The sequence below is a fragment of the Lethenteron reissneri genome, chromosome 49 (genome assembly GCF_015708825.2).
Source record: "Lethenteron reissneri isolate LAM-NWPU_2019-01 chromosome 49, ASM1570882v1, whole genome shotgun sequence".
Classification (NCBI taxonomy): Eukaryota; Metazoa; Chordata; class Hyperoartia; order Petromyzontiformes; family Petromyzontidae; genus Lethenteron; species Lethenteron reissneri.
Window position 1 is genome coordinate 6,962,746 of NC_083827.1, and position 12,606 is coordinate 6,975,351.

The 12,606-nt window shown below is 54.5% G+C and overlaps 1 protein-coding gene across 1 annotated transcript in view; it reads left to right on the forward strand.

Annotated features, from left to right (window-relative positions):
- Nucleotides 1-3,044: 3,044 nt before the first annotated feature.
- Nucleotides 3,045-12,606, forward strand: part of LOC133354864 (cadherin-7-like) — a 72,179-nt gene continuing 62,617 nt past the window's right edge. The window contains exon 1 of the mRNA XM_061572015.1: nt 3,045-3,343. The gene's annotated coding sequence lies outside the window, so the exon portion shown is untranslated. The remainder of the gene's footprint in view (nt 3,344-12,606) is intronic.

The following is a 12,606-nucleotide window of genomic DNA, read 5'->3' on the forward strand; positions in this document are numbered from 1 at the left end:
TTTACATTTTGAGAATAAAACATGCTTCAAATCGCTTTAAACTATTGTCATTGTAGTGCGTATTTAATGTGGCGCTGCACTCTGATGTTGTAGGATAATTTTTTTTATTAAAAAGTCTATTTAGTTAAGTAGAACGTGTTGTCTATATTCATTTAAAGTTGCGCATTTTCAAGTGACGTCACATTTCTCAAACCCCCCCCTCCCCCCCCTCGTCACACATCGTCACAAATGTTTGACCTCCCCCCCCCTAAGTGCGTGACGTCATTTATGGAAAGCTCCTTATCTGGTAGAATAAAAAAATAGTTTAATTTTAATATTCACACGTGGACTCACGTGGACTCGCACGGAGATCCAGTGACGAACACAGAGAGACATCGTTTCTATATTCTTGGTTCTTTCGGTAAAGTCACGTAGAAGGGAAATAATAAAATAATATGAATATAAAACAATACAAATCCCCACGACGTTTCGACTACAAAGAACCAAGAATATGAATCCCTGCAGTCACGAAAGCTTTAAATCAAAATGCAATCGTTTATAGTTTAAATCGTATATTAGCTTGCCAGTAGGTAGTGGGGTAATCGCTGCTGTGTAATCCTAATCGGGTTACCTGCTGGTCACCCATCCGGGCAACGAGAGGCGATGGCTGAGCGCACCCTAAGTTACACTTCCTGCTTGACACCACCACCACTACCCCCACCCACCACCACCACTACCCCCACTCACTAGTCACTACCACTACCCCCACCCACCACCACTACCACTACCCCCACCCACCACCACTACCCTCACCCACCACCACCACTACCCCCACTCACCACCACCACTACCCCACTCACCACCTCTACCCCCACCCACTACCGCCCACGACCACCACTACCCCCACTCACCACCACTACCACTACCCCCACCCACCACTACCCCCACCCACCACCACGACCCCCACCCACCACCCACTACCACCACTACCCCCACCTACCACCACCACTACCCCCACTCACCACCACTACCCCCACTCACCACCTCTACCCCCACCCACTACCCCCCACGACCACCACTACCCCCACTCACCACCACTACCCCCACTCACCACCACCACTACCCCCATTCACCACCACTACCACTACCCCCACTCACCACCTCTACCCCCACCCACCACTACCCCTATTCACCACCACTACCCCCACACACCACCACCACTGCCCCCACCCACTACCGCCCACTACCACCAGTACCCCCACCCACCACCACTACCCCCACTCACCACCACTACCCTCACCCACCACTACCCCCACCCACCACTACCCCCACCCACCACCACTACCCCCACTCACCACCTCTACCCTCACCCACCACTACCCCCACCCACCACTGCCCCCACACACCACCACCACTGCCCCCACCCACTACCGCCCACTACCACCAGTACCCCCACCCACCACCACTACCCCCACTCACCACCACTACTACTACCCCCACCCACCACTACCCCCACCCACCACCACCACTGCCCCCACCCACTACCGCCCACTACCACCACTACCCCCACCACCACCACTACCCCCACCCACCACCACCACTACCCCCACTCACCACTTCTACCCCCACCCACTACGGCCCATGACCACCACTACCCCCACTCACCACTACGACCCCCACCCACTACCACTACCGCCCACTACCACCTTGACCCCCACCCACTACCACCACTACCCCCAGCCACCACCACCACGACATCACCCACCACCACTACCCCCAGCCACCACCACTACCCCCTCCCACCACCACTACCCCCACCCACCACCACTACCCCCACCCACCACCACTACCCCCACCCAACACCACTACCGCCCACCACCGCCACAACCAACCACGCGCGTGTCAGCTCTCTCGCTCTCACCCTGGGCTCCCTCCCCCGTGGGTCTATCCCCGAACTCCCTCCCTCCCCGCTAACGCCTCTTAGTCCCTCCCATCGCTCCCTCCCCCCTCTCCTTCACTTCCCTCCCTTCCTCCCTACATCCCTCGCTCCCTCCGTGCCTCGATCTCGTGTACCCTCTCCCTTCCTCCCCAACCCTTCTGATCTGGCTCACACTCTCTCTCTTGCCATCTCTACCTCACTCAATCCATTCCTACCTCCATTTCTCCCTTCATCCCTTCTGCATCTGCCCCCCCCCTTCCCGCTACGAACTCATCCTCCTGCTCCCTCCTTCCCCATCCCTTCTGCTCTCGCTCACTCTCTCTTTCCATCCCTCCCTCCCTCCATCGATCTCTCCCTCAATCCATCCACCCTTCAATTTGTCCAAATCTCCCATCCTCAATTTATCTCTCCATCCCTTCTGCCCCCCTCCCTCCCCATCCCTTCTGCTCTCGCTCCCTTCCCATCCCTCCCTCCATCCACCCCCTTCCCCCCCCGTTACTTCAACCCTCCCATTCTCCATCCATCCCTCCCTCCATCCCTTTCGGCACCCCCCACCCCCCTTACTCTCTACCCCCCTCCCTCCACCCCCCCCCTTTACTTCAACTCTCCCATTCTCCATCCATCCATCCCTCCCTCCATCCCTTTCTGCACCCCCCACCCCTCCTTACTCTCTACCCCCCTCCCTCCACCCATCCACCCCTCCTCCCGTTACTTCAACTCTACCATTCCTTCATCCATCCCTCCCTCCCTCCATCCCTTTCTGCACCCCCCCCCCCCCTTACTCTCTACCCCCCCACCCCCCGTTACTTCAACTCTCCCATTCTCCATCCATCCCTCCCTCCATCCCTTTCTGCACCCCCCCCCCCCTTACTCTCTACCCCCCCACCCCCCGTTACTTCAACTCTCCCATTCTCCATCCATCCCTCCCTCCATCCCTTTCTGCACCCCCCACCCCCCTTACTCTCTACCCCTCTCCCTCCCTCCCACCGCTACCCCCCACGATGGCGCATGCCGTCCCCCATTGGCCAGGTGCGTGCCGGGCGCGAGCTCTGATTGGCCGCCAGGGTCTGTGCGGCGCTAAGTTATCAGGGGCCGATGTGGAGCGGAGCGCAGTGACTGTGTGTGTGTGGCCGCACGCATCTCGGCCGCCTTTGTCTCTCCCTGCTCGGTTCTTGTCCTCGTAAGCGGCGGCTACATCTGTCTCTCACTCTGTCAATCTCGCTGGCTGGCTGAGCTGAGCTGTCTCCGTCTGAGCTCCGTCGAGGGGTCTAATCAGTGGGCTGTGAGTCTCCTCTGCGTGTGAGTCTCTGCGTGCGCGCGCGTGTGTGTGCGCGCAACGATGCGAGGTGCGACTCAGCCTGACGCATGACACGTGCGCTCCGAGTTGGTGGACGCGAGTTTGCCGTGCCTGCCGGAGCCCTTTGGGTGAGTGTCTGCCTCCGAGCGTGCCCTTCTGTGTGCACGCGCGCGTACGTGTGCGTTCGACTGTCTTAGCGCGTGCGTTGTGTGTGCATGTGCGTACGCGTAAGTGTGTGTGTGAGCCCTTCTGAGTGTGCGTGCGTGAGTGAGTGCCCCATCCGTGTGGCTCTGTAAATACATTTCTGTGTGTCTGTCTGCGTGTGCGTACAGCGATTTGTCTGCGTGTTCGTGTGTCTGTCATAATCGGGTTTGCGGATTAACTTCCGTGTGTGTGGGTGCTAAAATTGTTTAAATCCTACTCCCAAAGCCCAATTCTCCTTACTCTCTCTTTACGCATCCCCTCTCTCTATCAATACGTACATCCCGTCTCTCCCTTCGCTCCCTCCTCAGCTCTCTCTCCGTCTCTCCGTCTCACGATTCTTGCTCCGTCTCGCCTGGGCGCGCGTCTCCGTTGCAATTACGATACCGCTCGCGTGCATATTCTGTACATATATAATGTATAATTAAATATACATTTAGGATTGTTTCAATATATGCACACACGTGTGTGTGTGTGTTTTAGACAAACCCAGGTTATAATTACAGCAACGGATATATACCTTTCGTAGTATTATTCATTGGTAGTATTACTTGTTTAACCAATAATCGTGAGCGGAGATAAGTCCGCCGATTAGTTAAGATTAGATAGGCTGAGATATTATTCTAGAGAGAGAGAGACACACACACAAGACCTCACCACGGATTCGCAACGGCTTGTGGAGGGAGGTGAGGAAGACATATTAGTCGGAAGATTCGAAGACACGGACAGCATCAGGCTTGGAGGAGGTGAGCGTGTGGGTGAGGTTGTGAGCATGTGTGAGTGTGTAGGTAAGCGGCTGGGTTGGTGAGTGTGTGGGTGAGCGTGTGGGGTGAGTTGTGAGCGTGAGTGAGTGTGAAGGTGAGCGGGTGGGTTGGTGAGTGTGTTGGTGAGCGTGTGGGGTGAGGTTGTGAGCATGTGGGTGAGCGTGTGAGTGTGGTTGTGAGCGTGTGTGACTGTGGATAAGTGAGCGGGTGGGTTTCTGAGCGTGTGTGAGTGTGTGGGTGAGCGCGTGTTAAGGCTATACGGGGGTGATTTTGTCTTTGAATGAGCCGGTGGGTTGGTGAGCGGCTGAGTGAACGAGCGAGCGAGCTGGTCGGTGATTGAGTGGGGGTGCAGTAATGTGAGTGAGAGAGTGACCGGGTGGGTGAGTGAGTGAGATGATGAGCGGGTGTGTTTGAGTGAGTGAGTGAGCGGGTGAGCGAGTAAGTGAGCGGGCGAGCGTGCAAGCAAGCCGGTTGATGGATGGGTGAGTGAGCGAGCGTTCAAGAGGGCCGGGTAGGTGAGCGAATGGGCGAGTGAGAGGGTGAGAGCGACAGCGCGAGATGGGTGAGTGAGGAATTGGGTGAGCAGGTGAGTGAGTGGGACTTTCGCGAACCAATTCCGTATCGCTTATCAGGTATGCAAATCGCTCATGAATCTATGTGTCTCGTCTGTGTGTGTGTGTGTCGCATGTGTGTGTGTGTGTGTCTGTGGGGAGCAGTAGTGTAGCGGTTCGATTATTTCAACCAGTCCTGGGCATCCGCTAGGTCGACTCAGCCTTCAAAACTAGTAGCTGGTGCGGTGTGTAAAACATCGCCAGAAAGGAAGGCAAAGGCGGCCGGGCCGGGCGTGGTGCTGGCCAACCACCCGCTCGTGTAGTGTGCGGCATTACATCTGTGCTCGCTGACGGCACTTGCCACAATAGGCTGCTAAAGGCTATAGGGAATCTGCGTCTTGTTGGGTGTCTGTATACAGTATATGTATACGTGTGTGGATGAGCGGTGGCGCAGTGGTTAGCGCACCGCGCAACGATCTCGCGCGACACGAATTCGATTCCCCCTCGGCGACAGCGAATATCCGGACCGGTACCTCGGCTTCTCCTAGGTCGGCTCAGACTTAAATGAGTTGTGTGTCTGGTGCCGTTTGTATAAATCATCAGCTCCTGGGGAGACAAATACAGCCTGGCGCGGTGCGAGTAGCATGCCATTTGCCAGCCTTAATAGGTGCTCGCTAACTGCACTTGCCCCAAGTAGCCCCGTAGACGCTGACACGCGGGGATCTTTGCCTTTGGCTGTGAACTAGTTTGCTGGCGGAACCGCTCGCTGGTGAGTCGCACCTCATCGAGGCGGGGATTCATCGTCACGTGTTCATTGTATGTATCTACAGTGTGTGTGTGTTGAACTTCTTTCACACCGTGCGTAGCCAACCGTGATGACTTCTGTGGGGGGGAGATACATGCTGCTGATGATGATGTTGATGCCACTAAGCGCGCGAATGCTGCTGATGACGATGTTGATGGTACTGCCTTGTCTGATGTTGCTACCGCTGTTGCTGCTGCTGCTGATGATGGAGATGCTGCAGCTGATGATGATGCTTCTTCTGATGCCGCTGCTGCTGATTCTATTGCATTATCCGATAATGATGCTACTACTGTTACTACTGCTGATGCTGTCTCTGCTGCTGATGAAGATGATGGAGATGCAGCAGTTGATGATGATGCTGCAGCTGATGATGATGCTGCTGTTGATGATGCTTCTTCTGATGCTGCTGCTGCTGATGATTCTATTGCATTATCCGATAATGATGCTACTACTGTTACTACTGCTGATGCTACCTCTGCTGCTGCTGCTGCTGATGATGGTGGAGATGCAGCAGCTGATGATGATGCTGCTGCTGATGATGCTTCTTCTGATGCTGCTACTGATGATGATGTACTTGCTGCTATTCGAGGAACTGCTGATAATGGTCCCACTTTATCGGTGCTGCTGATGACGACGCTTCGATTGATGATGATCCTGTTGATGCTGCTGATGATGATGATGCTCCTGTTGATGCTGCTGATGATGATGATGCTCCTGTTGATGCTGCTGCTGATGATGATGATGATGCCACCAATGCACTTGCTGCTGCTGTTGCTGATGATGATGCTGGTTTGTTCACGATAATGCTAAGTGCTGCTGCTGATGATCATTATTATTACCAATCGCTTTCACCTTTCTAGCGAGCAAATGATTCACTTGAGTGACGAGAGAGCGTTGGGTTAGGGCCGAGTCGATGGGGTAGTTTCAATTGGGTCGTAACACGCTTCACGCGCCCGATGATCACTAACCACGTACGAAACTCCCGTAAGGACAACGCCGCTCCAACATGAGAGCTTACCCAATTGAAACAGACTCAACACCTCCACCAATCAATCACCACTTAGAAACATAAATATTTAAACGACGACGTTTCGGGCGATGCCCCTTCTTCACAACACATACAGAGACCAGAGAGGAATAGTTATAGAGCAGAGAGAGAAAGTTCGTCTGCCAGGATGCGATGTTCACCTCGGTCAAACGTTGTGACCCTAACTACAGCCGGCGCGCAAATGGCACCGCTCCTGCGAATGACCCCACGGGCTCTTTAACGGCCAAGGTGAGCGAAGCGGGCATCGCGTGCACGCGTTGTCACGGCAATGCGACACGCGCAGTAATGCACCAGGGCGACCGCTTTGGTTCGAACCGCGAATCTCTGCAATGGTGGCTATGAGATGTTAACTACCTCGCCTGGCTATGTAGGAGGTCGTGTGTTCTATCCCGACCCCGATGATGCCTGCTGCTTTATATTTGGAGTCTGCATCTCTCTCCTCGTGGCGAGATGTTAACTACCTCGCCTAGCTATGCAGGAGGTCGTGGCTTTGAACCCGACGCTGGCGATGCCTGCTGCTATATATTTGGAGTTTGCGTGTCTCTCTCTCTCTACTCGTGGTCGCGTGGATTTTTCTCCAGGCCCTCAGGGTTGACTCCACCACATTTACAATGAGCATCGCACGTTCAGAGTATTGGGCCGACGTACATTTTCGCCACGATGATGAAGCCCGCCGGGGTTGAACCATCATTCGTGACGGCCAAAGAGGAGCCACGTGACTCAGTGGGGCCTTACACCTGGGGAAATTAAAATAGAAAATTGTAACAAAAAAAATGATTTGAAGCAAGATGAAACGGTCGGCTAAATTAATCACTGGAGGCGAGATCCATGTCACCACCAAAACAAGGGCCAATTCCCGACACGCGGCGAAGTGGTTAGATCGCTGTGTCGTCGAACCCCCGCCACCACCCGACACAGCCAATTAGGAAGGGGGCTGTCAGCTGAACAAAACGTGCCAGTTAGTGACGCGATCTCAGCCCCCAAAACTTCATTGTGGATAACATTGTTCGCGAAAATACTCCGTGATAAAAGGCGGAGAAGTTTCTCGGAGTCATGGGGGGGTGGGGGTGGGAAGGTCACGGGTCGGGCGGGGGAGGGGTCACGGGTAAGGGGGGGGGGGGGTCACGGGTCAGGGGGGGTGGGTGGGGTCACGAAGAAGACAGGATGAGAGCGCCCTCCCCTGGTTTGTCGCTTGCAGTGAGACGCGACTCCGCGCGACAGCTCCCGCAGCTGCCGGAAGGTGGCGTCGGTCACGGCGACAATTTGATCGCTGACGTCTGTCACCGGTCGGGTGGAATGGGGGAGCGGTAGCGTAGCGGTTAGCGCGCTGCGCTACCAACACGGCCATCGATTCTCGCTCGCGGCCACCGCAGAGTGGCGATTATCTACACCGGATAATGTGGGTGTGGGTGGGTGGGGAGGCCGTGGACGTCCCCTGAGCCTCTAACACTGGCTGTCGCCTGACGAGGTTGGTTGTAATCACCGGCGAAACGTCGTGCTCGAATTGTGAAAGTCGTCGTGGATTTACTCTCCGGCACACCGGTGTTGCTGTACTAGTAACGAGCTGGGGAGATTCGCTACGTGATAAACATTGCTTATTGAATGCGTCGGATGGCGGTGGATTTTTACGACGCATTTATATATTTTAAAAAAGCCCCTCTATTACGGATCAAATACAGGACGTGCCCGGTGCATTGTGTAAACATCGCCACTGGGTAGACAAAGGCGGCCGGGCGCGATGACGACCATCCCACCCTCTGCCGGCTTTCACAGCTGCTACTCGCTAGCCGCACTTGACCCCAAAGTCTGTTAAGGCCATACGGGGGTGAATCCTTGACTTGTCTGCGTGGCTGTGTGTCTTCGTGCTTGCGTGTGTCTGTGTGCGTAGCTCTGTTGTCCGTGCGTGTAGCTGACGGTGGGTTTGGCTGCGGCTACGATCAGCAGTGCCACGTGTGGTGGTGGGGTGAAGCGTGGGTACCCCAAACTCTCGCGAGATGCCTGCGCAACGTGGACGAGTAGAAGTAACTTCATCGAGAGGGTGTCTGTAGCGCAGCCTCGAGTGGAGGCACTTTTACCGGCATTGAGATTGAGGTGGAGATGGGATGACGTTGATGACGCAACCTTTACTCGTCGCAATTTGAAGGCCGAAACTTGGGAGACTTACTCACAATTATGGCCATCGCCTGACGAAGCCGCTTGCGATCAGCAGCGAAACGTCGTACTCGGATTGTGAATTTTGCCGGTGTATACTCTACGACACAAACCGGTGTGCCGAATCGGGAACCACATTTATTTTTTTTGCACGTTCTGTTTACGCGACAAACCTTCCTAATTGGCTGTGTCGGCTTGGTGGCGGGTTTAACGACACATTTATTATGAGAGGTAGCAGAGATAGAAGAGAGAGAGAGAGAGTGGGTGAGGATTGAGCGCAGAGAGAGATAGAGAGAGACAAGATAGAGAGGAGGGAGGAGAGCGATAGAGGGAGAGACATTGTGTGAAGTCTTTAGCGTGCGCCGCGTAGCTTCACACGAAATGCCACCCCCACTACCACCCCCCACCACCACCCCCCTGGGGGCTTCCATTCCTCCGTGGCCCTCGCTACTTCCATCTCCCCCGTCTCGGCCCGCGCCGTGTCTCGTCACACGGAGCCACGGGAGGCCACCGGAGGAGCAACGGGGAGTCATCTCCCGCTCCGCCCCCCCCCCCCCCCTCGTTCATCAGCCGCCACGTACGTTCAGTCACGTGGTGTCTCGCAGTCGCGGAGGTCACTCATTGGCCACTGAACCGGTTTTGTTGTTGTTATTGTTGTTGTGTTGGGTGGGGGAACTTAGAGCGCCAGCTAATTGTATCTTATGTTTTATTCACGTAGCGCCTTTATCCAAGGCACTCTGCAAGGGTTATGAGTGGTACAACGAGGTCGGCTAAAGGTGATACGGTGCAGAGGGATGGGTATGGGCAGGGAGGTTTAGAGGGAACGGGAATTACGGTGGGTGAGCTCGGGATGGAGGGAAGGATGGGGCCAGGGAGAAAGCGGCGGTGGTGGTGGGGGTCTTGAGGATGGAGCGTAATCTCGACAGGGAGCGTCACGTGGAGGGGAAGTTCATATGCCGAACTTCTTTCGCACCGTACGTAGCCAACCGTGCCCATCGGAGGCGCGCGGGAGAGGGACAAAGAAACTGAACGCAGCAACAAGAAGTCTAAAAAAAAGTCGATATTGATTTAAAAGTGCCATCGCTCCGAGTGGCTTCCTAATAATCGATTGCGGGTGACGAGGGTAGCTCGATCTGTAAGAACTTCTTTTGTGCCGGTACCGACTTAAAAATAAATTCTGAAGTAAGATGTAAGTTGCTCACCCTGGAGCTACCGATGCTTCGATACTTTGCATTCATTGCCTTTGTGACCGTTCGCCTTGGTTTTTTTTTGCGTCGTCCGCTGGTCTAACAGCGGCAGCGAGACGCGGTCGCGAAGAAGATGCCTGTTTCTGGGTGGGGTCAATCGGTGTCAAAGACGACGGGTGGAGCGTCTCATCAGAGCACGTCTGTCTGCATGCTTTGCCTCGCACATAGGCGCGTGTGTCTTTGTGTGTGTGTCTGTGTGTGTGTCTGTGTGTGCGCGTGTCTATGTGGGGAGCGGTAGTGTAGCGGTTAGCGCCCCGCGCTACCAACCCGGCGACCCGGGTTCGATTCCCGCTCACGGCAAACGTCGGTGACGATTATCTGAACCGGTTCTGGGCCTCCCCTAGGTCGACTCAGCCTCAAGTGAGTACCTGGTGCGGTGTCTAAACATCGTCACTGGGGAGACAAAGGCGGCCGGGCGTGGTGTCGGCCACCCACCGCCTTGCGTGCCGTGCCGGCCTTCGTAGGTGCTCGCGAACAGCACTTGTCCCAACAGTCTGTTAAGGCTATACGGGGGATCTTTGTCTTTGTCTATACGGTGACAGTGTGGCTCGCTTCGCAAGTCTTACAGGGTCGCGGTTCGAATCCCAGCGGCCGCCCTGGTCGAAATTGTTGCGTGGCGTTTGACCTACCCGGCGCTGCCCCCCCCCCCCCCCGAAACGCGAAAGATTTATCACATTCGGAGACATCAAGTCAAGTTTAGATTTCTCTTGGGGGGGGGGGACATACGCAACGCGAAAAGAGGAGACTGAATATTTTTTATAAATGAATGTTCGTATTGACGTGGACGATGATCGGAGCGGCGAAGAGGCCCCTGGGGAGAGAGCGAGTTGAGTTCCCCCCCTCACCCCCTCCCCCCTCCCCCCCTCCCCCCCTCCCCCCCCTCCCCCCTCCCCCCGCCGCGAGCGATGAGAGTGACTGGGGATTGCGACTGCGAGACGCTTCTGATGGCGAGTTGCTGAGTGGAGATCGTGGGGAGAGCTGAGCGCAGGGAAGGCCACGTCTCTGATAACGGCTCAGAGAGAGAGAAACACACTGGCATTGCCCATAGACTAGCATTGCCCATAGACTAGCATTGCCCATAGACTAACATTGCCCATAGACTAACATTGCCCATAGACTAACATAGCCCATACACTAACATTGCCCATAGACTAACATTGCCCATAGACTAACATTGCCCATACACTAACATTGCCCATAGACTAACACTGCCCATAGACTAACATTGCCCATAGACTAGCATTGCCCATAGACTAGCATTGCCCATAGACTAGCATTGCCCATAGACTAGCATTGCCCATAGACTAGCATTGCCCATAGACTAGCATTGCCCATAGACTAACATTGCCCATAGACTAACATTGCCCATAGACTAACATTGCCCATAGACTAACACTGCCCATAGACTAACACTGCCCATAGACTAACATTGCCCATAGACTAACATTGGCCATAGACTAACATTGCCCATAGATTAACATTGGCCATAGACTAACATTGCCCATAGACTAACACTGCCCATAGACTAACACTGCCCATAGACTAACATTACCCATAGACTAACATTGCCCATAGACTAACACTGCCCATAGACTAACATTACCCATAGACTAACATTGCCCATAGACTAACATTGGTCATAGACTAACATTGCATTTAGACTAACATTACCCATAGACTAACATTGCCCATAGACTAACATTGCCAATAGACTACCATTGCCCATAGACTAACATTGCCCATAGACTAACATTGCCCATAGACTAACATTGCTCATAGACTAACATTGCATTTAGACTAACATTACCCATAGACTAACATTGCCCATAGACTAACATTGCCAATAGACTACCATTGCCCATAGACTAACACTGCCCATAGACTAACATTGCCCATAGACTAACATTGCCCATAGACTAACATTGCCCATCGACTAACATTGCCCATAGACTAACATTGCTCATAGACTAACATTGCCTCTTGAGTTACAAGTTGTTGAGTAAATATCGCGTCTTTGAGGAAGGACGTCACAGACTGTCGGGGCAAGTGCTGTTAGCGAGCACCTACGAAGGCCGGCACGGCACAAGACTTGGTGGGTAGCCAGCACCACGCCCGGCCGCCTTTGTCTCCCCAGTGGCGATGTTTTACACACCGCGCGAGGTACTCAATTTGAGGCTGAGTCGACCTAGGGGAGGAGGCCCAAGACCGGTTCAGATAAACGTCACTGGCGTCGGTGGTGGCCGTGAGCGGGAATCGAACTCGGGTGGCCGGGTTCGTAGCGCGGCGTGCTAACCACTGCACCACCGCTCCCGACAAAACACACACACTCTCTCTTTCTCATACACACGCGCGCGCTCTCTCTCTCAGCCTCTCACACATCTTCTTACACTCGTGGTTTGCTCTCTCTCTTCTCTCTCTCTGTCTTCTGTGGCCCTCTGGGCTCCAGGCCTCGTGACGGCCACGCGGCCACTCGGCTTACAGAGCGACCATTCTATTCGTATGCGCGCCGCAGTGCGCGTGTGTGTGTGGGAGATAGAGATAGAGAGTGTGTGTGTGACGGAGGGTGTGTGTGTGTGTGGGAGATAGAGATAGAGGGTGTGTGTGTGACGGAGGGTGTGTGTGTG